Genomic DNA, 13939 nt, shown 5'->3' on the forward strand with positions numbered 1-13939 from the left:
TTGGGGATGTACATCAATTTAATGGCCATTGTCTTATCCCTTTAGATCTCTGGATAACATGCTCTATAATTTTGTAAATAGTTGACTAACTTAAAAACCCAATATTAATCATATTTTACACAAAAAATATTACAAAGTTTTAAATTTGTTATGTTTATGTTATAGTTTTATTCATGTATAAGCGGCTACGCCCTCAAAGGCCTCTAGGGGCATTTACATTTTAGTTTTGAATTTAAAAATTGAATAATTACTTTTGGTGGAGAGGATTGATTTATGGGTTGATTTATCGTGTTAGGTTGGAGGTGGATACCAATAAGAAACTTGACTATAATATGGAATCAAATCGATTTAGCAGTTAGCGAGATCCTAGGGTACAGACACACACAAACATATATAGACAACATTTACTTTTATGTAAGGATTATAAAAATAATTCAAAGCCTATTAATGTTTATGATTGAGTATTATTTATTAATTCAGTGTTTAAATATTTTATTAGAATAAAAAGTTAGATCAAATAAAGAAAATCCCAATTTTAAAATAATTAATATAGAAGTCGTAAAAATTGTCAGAGATCTCGCGTACCTTATCAAAATGCATCTCCCAGCTGGCTAATAAAACGATTCCCCCATTACTAATTCTCATGACATTACCCCATCCCCTCCTCTGATCATTGGAGTAACTTAATGAATATAAATCCCCCCTCATAATGTCCACATATTATATATCCATTATTTTATTGTTGGACTAAATCAACAAAACCTCTCTTTTGTTATAAGCTTTATTGACACTTTGAAAACAAAGTTTTATGTTCGTACAAAACAGCCATTATTAATTATCTAAAAAAGGATGCTGATATTCATAAACAGAGCTTTTAGATGCGATTAGAACAGTAAATTATAAATACATACATTCAAATACGACGAATAACCAATGGCATGATACTTTATTTTGAAACAGGCTTAAATGTGGGAAAGGTTATTTCATTCGTTGGCTCCTTCTACTAAAGGGAAATTCTGTTGAACGTAATTGTGGCAATACATCACTTCATTGTTCATCATATTATCTCTTAAGATCCCTGGAATTTCTATTGTTACATATGGTTAAAATTCCCCTTGTTTTTTTAGTTTTTAAATCTTGCCAAATATAAAAGAATTAGTTTAGTTAGTTTGAAAGAACCTGATTGAAAAACAGTGGACTCACAGGATTAAAATACCATTGAAATTTAACGACAGTATTATTCTCAGGAATCTTAAGGGATAAGACAATGGCCAATAAATTGATGCACATCCTCAATAAAGATACACAAAAATTAATGGTTAAAACATTTTGATACTCAACTCAATGAACTAACCAATCAAACCTCAATAAAAGTACCCAAAGTTGTTTAACTAACGAATAAGAAAACATTATTATAAAACTTTGGGGACTAGTGTAATAAACAGCCCAACTTCCCATTCCTCCCTGATTATTCTATTTACTCTATATCAATAAACATTTCAAAATCAAATTTCAATCACCCGTGAGTCGAAAAGTTTCATTTAAACTTACTCACAGATATGTTCTCTATATAACAAGGATGACAACATCCATAAAAGCGAAGCACTGAAACGGTAGGACAAACGGACATTAACACTTGTCTAGTTTCTGAACTGAATAATCAGAATATAAAAGTATCGAAAGAGTCGAATCAAAATTGTAAGTAAATTTGTTGAAAACTGCTTGATACAGGATAATGTTTTGGACATACTTACATTTTTAGGACTTGATTATAGAGTTGCTTTGCTTATACTATTGTTCTTTGTTGTCCCAGGAATCAATATACCAAAAATCAGATCAAACGGATAATTAGATCACATAAAAATTTTTTGTTAAAAAAGTAGAAAAATCAACATGTCTAAAATAGACATACGGACATTCTGGTAATGATTATAGAGTTGCTACGCTTTCTAAATCGTACCTAACTACTACAGGAATCACCATGCAAAGTTTGATATCGATAGGACAATTCTAACATGCCTAAATTAACGAATAAAAGCTTTCTATCTCGGACGGACGTACGGACGGACGTACGGACCGACCCTAATTATAGAAAAGCTACGCTTTTAAAAACGCTTTTACATTTATGGGTAGACTGTCTTATCATCTAACGGATAGCTTTTTTGCAAGCTCACCAACTCTAAAGATAATATCCCATATGTCCATTAAAACATGTAAATTTTGGTATTTTGATCATTTATAATCCGAAAACTAATGATGCCTTAGAAGATTAGGCATAACTTGATCAAAACAAAGCTATCTAAATTTACTGTTTTGAGATCTTACTGGATAATTCAATAAATTCAGAATAAATGGAACACTTAGTTTAATTTGTGATTAATTCTGATTGGCGCGACACATTATAGACACATTTAATGGATAAGACAATCGACGGTAAAATGATGACAATATTGCTTACTTTATTTGATTGAAATGATTGATTACTTGTTTAAAGTTTGGAAACAACGAATAAGATAACATGGCTATAAAACTTTGGGTACCAGTGTAATTTGAGGACAAACCATTTTGACTATACCTATATGGAGGATGGGGACATTTGTCTGTAAATTATACTGGTACCAAACCACAATTTTTTGCTGAATACCATTTATAAATCCTGATTGGGGTATACAAACCAACAGTCTCTAAACTTTTTATTTAATTTTAGTAAACTATTTGTGTGTTAATATTTCAAAATTTAATGAAATATATTTGTTGAAAGACAAATAAACTAAGAAATAGATAGACAAATATATTTTAAAAATAATACAATGATGATAACAACCAAAAGAAGCAAAGTAAATAAATATAAAACCATTCGGAAAATAGAATAGTTATGTTTTTGTTTCATTAGCCGCCTCGCTGCTTAAGTCTTGAAGGCGGAAACTAAACCGCAATTATACATTACCTATCTTACCTGCAAAAAAATATTTTATCCAGCTACATTAATAAATCGATATATCCAATATATATTTATCCAATACCTTCTCCTCTTAATGAATAAACGAACTGATCAATAAATGAGGTCCATATTAGCAACCTAAATTGACTACAAATTTTCCCCTGTCAGTATATCCACGTATATACTATATCCATGTATATATATATATATTCCAATTGCAAGATTTCAAATAAACCAATCACTTTATTATTTACTCTTTTAAAGCTGGTTTTAAGTATTTTTAAAATCTGAAATTACAGCAGCTTTCAAAGGATTTAAATAAATTTATTGTAACGTAATTCTATAATTTTGAATTTTTGAAACCAGAAATATGTTATATTTGCTTTTTAAAATGTACCATTTGGTCATAGTAATACTTTGTAAATAAAAGGATACATTTAAGTCGCCTTTAAACTTTTTCATGGATTTTTGGATGGGTAAATTTGCTTAACCCTTACAGATCGGGCCCCAATTCCCACCTTAATAGATCGGGGGGGGGGGGGGTCATATTGACCCCTCCCCTCTATCTCGGCAAATAACGGAAACCGCCATTTCCGGCGGTTACGGCGGTAAAACGGCGGTTGGCGGCACCAATCAATATTTTTATCTGTTTACTGTTGCTCAAGGATTTACCAAAAAAAATTTTAGGTCTCTAGCTGTAATAGAAGTCACGATATTCATGATATATGTCTGTAGTAAAAGCCGGACAAAAATCGATCATAAAGTCGGTCAGGGTGCGGTCAAACGGTCATAAACCACTTGTCTCATAAGGTCAGTATTCACCAAAAAAATTTAGGTTTCTACCTTATACACAAAAGTCATAATGTAGAAATTAAGATTTATTTAGAATTTTTTTTTAATTTTTGTGCTACCCAACCGACTTTGACCGGACACCACGACCGACACAGACCAGATATCCTAATAAAATCAACTCTTGCCGACGTATAATTACTATTACTAAACTTAAAAAGTCATGAAGTCACAACTCTCTATCTCACCTACAAAAAAAATGACATTGAAAAAACTAGAGGGGGGGGTCAATATGACGTAATTCTCTAATTGAAATAAAACCCGAATAATAAGATAGAATTAAAATATCATGCACAGTTAAGACTTAATGTAAAGGCCGTGTAATTAATGGGTTGGTTGTCTTTTGAGTGTCACTTTACTAAATACCCAAGAAGTATGGAATGGAAAAGTTGTCACTAAATACCAAAATAACACCTCTTAGGACGGTTGATAACAACATATAGAGCTTAGTAGAACTAACATCCCATCTATTGAAGACAACAAACTTCCTGATTGTAAGGCCTTTGTAGCTGAAATTTTAATTTTGCATGTTAATGAGTTGCGCCTGTTTTGAAACAAGGCATTTCCACTATTCTTAATATTAATGATGCGCTTCTTGCATGACAATGTAGATACACCTTACAACGTTTTCATTTATGAAGCTTTATTTTTTTGAGATTCGAACTTGTTACCTTCCTGACGAAATAATGAATGTGCCATGAGTCACTCATGCTATAGTTGCCGTTTAAAGTAATAACTTTTTCCATGATAATTCAACTTGTTAAGTTTGATTAGGTTAGGTTGAGGTGTTTGATTTTGTATGGTAGGTGTCAAATAGTGTCTAGACTCAACTAGATGCTTAAATAAATAAATAATTAGAAAACAAATTTGTAATTGATACCCATTAATCAAATAATAATAATATTTGGTGCTTTACTACAAAGTGGCTGTCAAGCTTTTAAACCCCCTCCCCACCCTCATTATTGAAATAGATTAAAAATAATTGGAGGAAGTATGAATAATCCTTATTATTAAACTATGCCTCAAAAAAAACCTCAAACTATGCAGGGCTTCCTATGTACCCTAATCTCACCTAAACTATAAAAAAAAAACGAAAAACCATATCCCTTCCTCTTTTTTCTCTCAAAAATAAGGGTGCTAATATATTTGTATGTTTTTAATGTATCTCTAATATCATAATTTTTAATAATACTTTTTACTTGAAAAAAATAGAAATAAAAACACGCAACCTTTTGATGAAATTTTTTTTCGCACATTTTCTAAAATAAAAAACGTTTCAAAGATAATTAATGGAATATTAATTAACATTAAATTTACAATTTTGTTTTTACTTTTACATTTCTATTATGCTTATTCAGTAATGACACTCTACAAAAGTGTTTGTTTGTTTGTCTTACCCAGAATTTCGCTTTTATGGCTTCAGTAATTTCTTTGATGGGAATTGGAAGATTGTACTTCCCTCTCATCACCTCATACAGGCTAGGGGCAAAGCAAAAATGATTAAAAATAATCATAAAGTAACAGGATCTTTGTATGTCTGTCTGTACCAAAAGATCTCGCTAACCACTGAACCGATATGGTTTTCCTTTACAGGGTAGCTTCTCATAGATCCAGGGCAAGGTTATGTTAATTTTGGGGAGGATACCACCACCCTGCCAAGATGAATTGCCCCTAGAAAAAAAATTTACCCCCCCACTAAAAAATAATAGTTCATAGTTAAAAAAAAAAAAATTTAAAAATAATGGGGGAGGGTCGAGGCCTCTAGAAGTAAAATAAAAATATATAGGAAAATTCGATTTTCAAATACATTAAATGAAAAATATAGTGAAATCAAAAAGCTTAAGAACTATTTGCAATGACCTATAAAAAAAAGTATTTTTAGAATACGTTAGTAGTAGTGCAATTTTTTAGACCGTAACATACTTTATATCAATTTAAACAAGGAGGACAACTTTCATAAAAACAAAAAATATAGAATAGCTTAGAAAGAAAAAAACTATTTTAAGGTTTTTTACTCAGCAGTTGGAAAGAGCCAACCCTAAAAGTTTTAAACCTTCCCTGGAAGTAAAAAAAGGTTCACCATACAGGAGAACCATCTCGGTCCAGTGGTGAACGAGATATTAAGCTGCATTCAGACCGACTGGCATCCTGTTACTTTTTTATAATTTTAAAATTTTTCATGCTATCTTACCTTTTCAAAATTTTGCAAATACAATTTTAGCTCGTGATTTATCATACGATATGCATGTAGACAGTGGCGTACCCAAGAGGGGATGGTGCTATGGGGATGTTAACCCCCCTAAAACTAAATACTATAGGAAGAAGTAGGGGACCTCAAGGCATAAGAAAATGGCCTATAAATTGATATAATTCCCAATGATGATACACAAAGTTCCTCTTTTGCAGATTACAATTAGTGACTAAAACGTTTTGACACTCCACTTTATGAAACAATTATTTAAAAGTCCCAAAAAGTTGCAAAGCCAACAAATAAGGAAACGATATTATAAAACTTTGTGGACTAGTGTATCAAACAGCCAAATCTCCCCCCCCCCTCAAAAGTTTTGACATCCCCATGGTAAATTACTGTGCACGCCACTGTATGTTATATATGTATGTTATATGTATTTATGTATGAATATATGTAGATTCATGTATTTTACACACTTTTCCTTGCAAAGGATAATTTCATAATTCTTAATTTTATATGTTTATTGAAAGATTTGCGAATTTTCGGAAAATTTCCGGGCATTCGAATGTATAATGTTTGTCCAAAAAAAGCACTTAAAGAATTTCAATCCTATTTTTTGAAGTAGTAAGTTTTTGCCTCTTTTTAAAGATCAACGGATAATTTCATAATTCTTCAATTTTGATACATTTATTGAAAGATTTGTGAATTTTTAGAAAGTTTTCGGGCATGTAAATAAAAAATGATGCATGTATAAAAAACACTTTAAAAATTTCAATCTATTCTATAATGTAGAAAGTTTCTTTCCCTTTTTTTAAGATCTTGCTAACCATTGAACTGTTTTAGTTTTTTAGGGAAGCTTTATATGGTCCGGAAATGGTTATAGACTATTTTATTGTCATTCCTACCCCAGATGCCCGGGTTATGAACATTTTTCCATTATAAAATTTCTTAATCTACCTAGGGAAAAGAAGGGTAATATTTTCCTGGACCTATAAGAAGCTTCGCTGTAAAGAGAAACAATTATATTCATCGGATAGAGAGATTCTTCGCTACAGACAGACACATAAATACAAACGTAAATCTTGTCATTTTCATAAACCGTTCATCGGTCCTTTTTTTACCAATTTATTGGCAAAATCAAATAAATCTATATGCTTCAAAAAATCGAAAAAATACGGTAAATTTTTTAATGATGAATTATATAGTACTTTTATGACACTTGAAAAATGACAAATTGGCACGATCGATCTTTTAATTGTATATTTCAATTTAATAATAATTTGAACAATTTTTAATATATTCTATTTAACAGATGTGGTAAAATAGCGAAGCATTTCTGTAATCAATTCTTAAAATATAAGTATGTCCATATCAAATTTAAAACCCTATATTAGTAATTTTGGGTAGATTTATTCCAAATATTTGTTAAAACTAATAAATAATGCAGAATAAAAAAAGCGTTGGTAGTTTTTACAACAGATCTATAGTATAGATTTATATAAAGATAACAACTAACTTCCGTTTTCAATGACCTTATTTGTCTGCTACCAAATTATTTCCTTCTACTTGGCTGTGTTAATACACACCACGCTATTGGTTGATTTTCAATGACCCAATTGAAAGTCAGCACAAGGACAGTGCGATGGGTAGATACGGTTATTTAACCCTTTCCCTTTCTAGTGTTTTACTATAATATTTTTATTTTTTAATGTTTGTTTGTCTGAATTTGCTTTTATGGATGTTGTCATCCTTGTTTTATAAATATATTGAGGTACTCAATATTGTCCTGTCAATCACCATTAGGGATAATATTAACCATCTAAAAAATACAGCGTTGAACTCAGGCATATTAGGGGATAAGACAATGTTTGATACTTCCCCAATAACGATAAACAAACATACCCCCTTTTGTACATTGAACTTATGAGTCGGAAACCTAAAGTTTGTACAATCCAATCAAGATTGTTAAATATACCCGGACCCGGGTATTGTCGGTTTCATTACATCGCCTCTTAAGGGGCGTATCGTCGTATTTTCACAGTAGCCTTTTTCCTATTTCTAGCCCCTTGCCAAGGGGCTCTTTCCCTGTAGAGCCAAATGCTTAAATCTTCGGGGCAATCATTAACATTTACCTAACCAAAAATAACCAAAAGCTACTGTAAAAATACGATGAAACGCCCTTTAATAAAAGTTTGGGGACCAGAATAGTATCGCCCCCCTCCCCTGATATCTTAATAATATCATATTCACCCCTGCAACCATTTGGAAGCATCGAACTGGAACTAAAGGGAAAGAATAATTTAACAAAAAAATTGTTGAGATTAAAATCTGTTAATTTTTATCTTATTTAATCTCTCGTATGTGGGACAGCGGTGTTCCAACAATACTGTTCATTATTTATTCGTGTTTAACCCTTTACAGTCGGGCCCCTTGCCGCACCTTAATCGGTCGGGGGGGGGGGGGGGCGTTGAACGCCCCCCCTAAATATCTCAATTCCTATTAGAGCTAGAGGGCTAATTTTTTTTTGTGCAAGTCCCCTGTTTGATAATGAATTTCCGACCTTTTATAAGTCTAAGTCAATTTTCGCTTCCTTCACCCTTTTATTTAACAACCTTTGTTTTAAGGTCTTTTTTTACTTAAAAATTTCAAACGGCTGTAATTTTCTTATTTTTTAAGCTAGAAGAAATTTTTTTTCCCAGAAAATGTTTATCTTTATGTAAATTTTACATTAGAAATATCAAAATATAAATTTCAGCGGCCGCAGCTGTACTTGGCAGCTGCCAGCCGCCGCAGTCGGCGGTCGGCGGGAAAACGGCGGCGGATCTTCATGAAATTTTAATACGTTATGTAGACATGTAAGAAAAGCTTAAGTTTAAAATTTGAAGTCTCTAAGTCAAAAATTGCGGCCACAGGAGCTTTTTAAATATTTCTGGAGACCTGGAGGATCAGGACCTGCAGGATCATACCTGGAACCTGAAAGTGACTTGAACACCTGTATTTCATATAAGGATGTACTACTAGAGGATTTTTTAGTATTTTGGTATGATAAAATGCTTTGTTTTAGTCAAAAAAAATATTTTTGCTCTTTACCTGGATGACCCTGCCAGGTTTGCTGGCATCCTGTGCCCGCCAGGATAGAGAAATTCAAAAAATTCCAACTCTCAGTTATGTGTCATACCCATACTTAAAAAGTCAAGCAGTTTGGGCTCTTTATCTTTCACACACAGAAAATGAGATAGAAAAAACCAGATGGGGGGGCGTTCAACGCCCCCCCCCCCCGACCGTTAAGGGTTAATACCATATTAAAAAATCCGCAAACGTTGCTCATCACGTAGCGCATACGCTCGTCGTCGTGGAGGTGATAGGTTCGAATTTTGGCTTACAACCACGTCGTAACTAAAGACGTTAAAAATAGTTCCTACTGTTACTATGTCAGGTGCGCGACTTTAATAGTTAGAGTAGGGGGAATGCCTTGGCCCCAAATAGGCGCAACTCTTTACTATTCACAGTTAGGACTTCTTACCAAATTTTCAAAATTGAAAAACATTTCTTAGAGGATTTCACCAAAAAATGATGATGAAAAACTTAATTTTTTCTTTGTTTGGTTGAATCAATATTAAAAGAAGAGAAAAAGACATAAGTGAGAAAAATATATGAATCCTCTTATATAAAGCAGTAAGTTTTATTTATCTAAACCTTAAGAATTCATTCGATTGAAAAGCAAGACATTTGTCCTGAGATGGTTTTAGGTTTTTTTTGTTGTTGTTGTATTTAATTTAATTATTTGGATGGTTTTAGGCTATAGTATTAGTCATGCCCCCTTCAGGAAACTATTACTACAGCCGCTAGGAAAATACAGAATAGTTGAATTAAAAAAAAGGATTAAACTAACTATTTTGTGAAAACACTATGATTGATAAACAGGGCACACGACTGTCTGACCACGGATTGGCAGATTAGAACAGGGGGATAGGACAATGAAAGATAAATAGAGTGTGACCATATATCATGGATATAGGGGATAAGACAATAGTAGATAAATAGGGCACACGACTGTCTGACCACGGATTGGCACATAATTGAATAAAGGATATTGGTATCGAAGTTAAATATATACTGAATGTACATAGGTACAGAGAGTATCCATAAAAAGTGTCAGTCGAAAATTTAGCGTTTCCTTCCCTAAAATTAAAAAGGACATTGGGACAGACATACAGTAGAGTAGCTCAATACTTAAACGAATAATTAACTAATGTCTAGCGAAAAGGGTATCAATTCCTTCTGATATAGGAACAAAAAATTTATAGAATTAAGTTGATGCTTTTTATTTTAATGTACAGATGTTAACTTTTTAACGCATAAATATGAGGTTTTAAAAGAGAGATTTTAGGGCATAAATTGTGACTTAATCCTTTAAAAATAATAATCCTTTTTTAAAACTTAATTCGTAACAAGAGCGATTATATTTAGTAATAGGTAAACTAAAATCTAAAAAAATCTAAGCCTTTGTTTTTTTTACAAAAAAAATAAGTATTTGATTACGAAACGAAGTTTTATACTAAAAGTTTAAATTCAAAGTTATAAGCCAGAAGAATAAAAAGTTTCATGATCTTCAAAAATTAAATATGACGTTTCTGTATCGATATTATGTGCTCTATGACTCTTTTTGAAGCCATATATTATTAAGAATTGTTAAAAAAAATATATATTTTTAAATCAGCTATTGCTATTTTTATTAAAGTCGTATAGTCTACGCCAATCGTTTTTATATTTTTACCAAGGGAATTAAATATGAGAATAGTTATTTCTTTCATCGTATTATAAACGGCTTTCCGCTGATATAGAATGTACAATTATAAGATTAAAACCAGTTTTTTTTAGCCCCGAGATGCCGAAGGCATGGGCTAAAAAAACTGGTTTTAATCTTATGATTGTACATTTCTATATTTGTAGAAAACTGGATATAATACGATGCTAGACATAGTTTTTCCTATCCACCGGATTCGAATGAATACGAGAAAGGAATTTAAAATTTCATGGCTAAGCAAGGTTTATTTACAGAGAAGCTTCGCTCTATTAATCTCTATTATAAAATAACTCTATATAAACATTATCCAGGGATCTTAAGGGATAAGACAAAGGACAATAAATTGATAAACAAAATTACCCCTTATGCTGATTAGAATTATTTGTTGACAATTATTTTTGAACCAACCAATCAATAACTCAAAATTACCTAATGTTTTTGAGCGCATGTGTACATATAACGTTGGGTACCAGTATAGTTTACCAGCCTAATGTCCCCTCCTTGTCTCCCTGAGAATTATCTTAATCTGTGGGTGAAGTGAAGCTTGCCTAAAACTAGCACGTACGCACATTAATGTTAATTAAATTGTTAAATTCATCAACCTAAAAGAAATCAGGAATATTAATTATTATGGATTTCAACTAAACAATTTATTTTTCGTAATTCATGTCCAATAAACCACATGATAAAAAAGAATATCAAAAATTCTTAACCTAATGCTTCATTGAAACCTAGAGTAATAGGAATCAGGGGATTTTTCCCCTCCGACTTTTTTTAATTTCCAGTAGTGTAGTTGTATTTTTTATGCCATTGCACATTGGGGCAAATAAACCAAAAAGGGGATTTAATTATTTAGTACCCTTAAAATTCATCTCACAAAAATTTCATTTTATACTTTTTTGTAGGTAATTTAACAACAAACACATTTGCTTTTATGTTTTTTTCTGTCATTTGAAAGGAACATGGAGATAAAGGTCATTTTATGAAGGTAGATAGAAAATTACCAGATTAACCCCTCCCGAAAATAGCCCCCCCTTACCCTATCCACCTATCTATCCATCAATATATCCATCTATCTATCCATATATCTATCCATCTGTCTATCCATCTATCTATCCATCTATCCATCCATTTATCTATCCATCTATCTATCCATCTATCTATCCATCTATCTATCCATCTATCTATCCATCTATCTATCCATCTATCTATCCATCTATCTATCCATATATCTATCCATATATCTATCTATCTATCCATCTATCTATCCATCTATCTATCCATCTATCTATCCATCTATCTATCCATATATCTATCCATCTATCTATCCATCTATCTATCCATCTATCTATCCATCTATCTATCCATCTATCTATCCATCTCTCTATCCATCTCTCTATCCATCTATATATCGACCAATCTATCTATCCATCAACTATTCATGTCTTTATCCATCAACTATCAATTTATCCATCCATCAATCTATCCCTCTATCTATCCATCCATCTATCCATCTGTCTATCCATTTACTTATCCACCTATCTATCCATATATCTATTCATCTACCTATCCATCTATCTATCCATCAACTATATTGAATTTCGTGTTTAAAATGTCTAATTAGGGGTTTTGGTTATCAGAGCAATATGAGAATTTTTTAGTAGCGCAGCTACCCTATCACTAGCTTTTTGGGATCTTTAAAGTGTAACTAGGTTAATTGTAGTCCGATTTTAGTGTTCAAAGTGTCAAATTTGGGGTCATGGAATTCATTTCAGTAGGAGGGGAGGGGATGGTGTAAATGGGGGTGGATGGGGATCCTTATTTTAGCAAGCTACAAGTTTCACTTTATTTTTATGTTAAATAAATCCATTATAAATGTGGGCATAATTACAATAAATTTTTATTAACTAATATCTATATTTATAATGGTATTATGATTCTTGTTTACTGTTTATATGTATACTAGCGGCTTCGCCCCTAGCCTCTAGGGGATTTGCCCTAAGAGGTAATTAAACAAGGATGACAACATCCATGAAAGAAGCAAAGCTCAGAAACGGAAGGACAAACAAACATTAACACTTGTGAAGTGTCAGAACTGAATATTAATGCATGTCTATACAAAATTGTAATTAAAACTGATTAAATACATGTTACTGTTTAAGGACATACTGACGTTTTTAGGACTTGATTATAGAGATGCGTTGCTTATAACAATAGACGTTATTGAAATAGGAATCAGTATTCAAAAAATCAGATGAATAGGATATTTTTAACATTCAAAACCATTATTTGTTGTCAAAAAAGTAAAAATCAGCTTGTTATAAATGGATGTAAGGACTTTCTGGTAACGATTATAGAGTTGCTGTGCTTTCTAAGTCGTACCTAACTGTTGTAGAAATCAGCATGAAAAGTTTGAGATCGATAGGACAATTCTAGCCTGTTTAAGTTAAGTAAAGAGCTAATTGTACCAGACGTATGGACGGACCTACCCTAATTATAGAAATATGAAAAAATTGAGGGGGATTTTTATTTTTGAAAAAGATCTTTAAACAACCACAGGACCAGTAGATATATTCCCTGAAGAGTATTCAATCAGTTTAGTGGTTAGCAAGATCTTAAGGGATGGGCGGACAGACAATCAGACATCAAGCTACTTTGTATTATATATTAACACCTAGGGATCTCAGGAACAAAACAATAACCGATTAATATGTACATCCCCAATATTGATACATATTTAATAAATTATATTACAAAATTATTTGTCTGTAGATGACAATTAGTGGTTGAAAAGTTTTGACACTCATCTTAATGAACCAACCAATAAAAAATCAATTGAATTTCCTGAAGTTCTTATGCTAACGAATATAAAAACGTTATTATAAAACTTTGAAGTTTGGGGACTAGTGTAATTAACAGTCCCCTCCCTTTCTAAATAAAACTGCTGACTTTAAACATGAATACCCTGTAACTACATAATTTAAAAACAAAGCATTACCAATAGACATACAGATAGACTACTTGCTAATTCCAATTTAGAATGATTATAAGAACCTCACGTTATTTGCATATTAACTTTACCTTTCCGCAGTGAGGTAGGGGACATTGGGCTGTTTATAACACTAGTCCCCAAAGTTTTACAGTTGTGTGT

This window comes from Acartia tonsa, chromosome 9 (assembly GCF_053477335.1).
Source record: "Acartia tonsa isolate MP-2025a chromosome 9, ASM5347733v1, whole genome shotgun sequence".
Lineage (NCBI taxonomy): Eukaryota > Metazoa > Arthropoda > Copepoda > Calanoida > Acartiidae > Acartia > Acartia tonsa.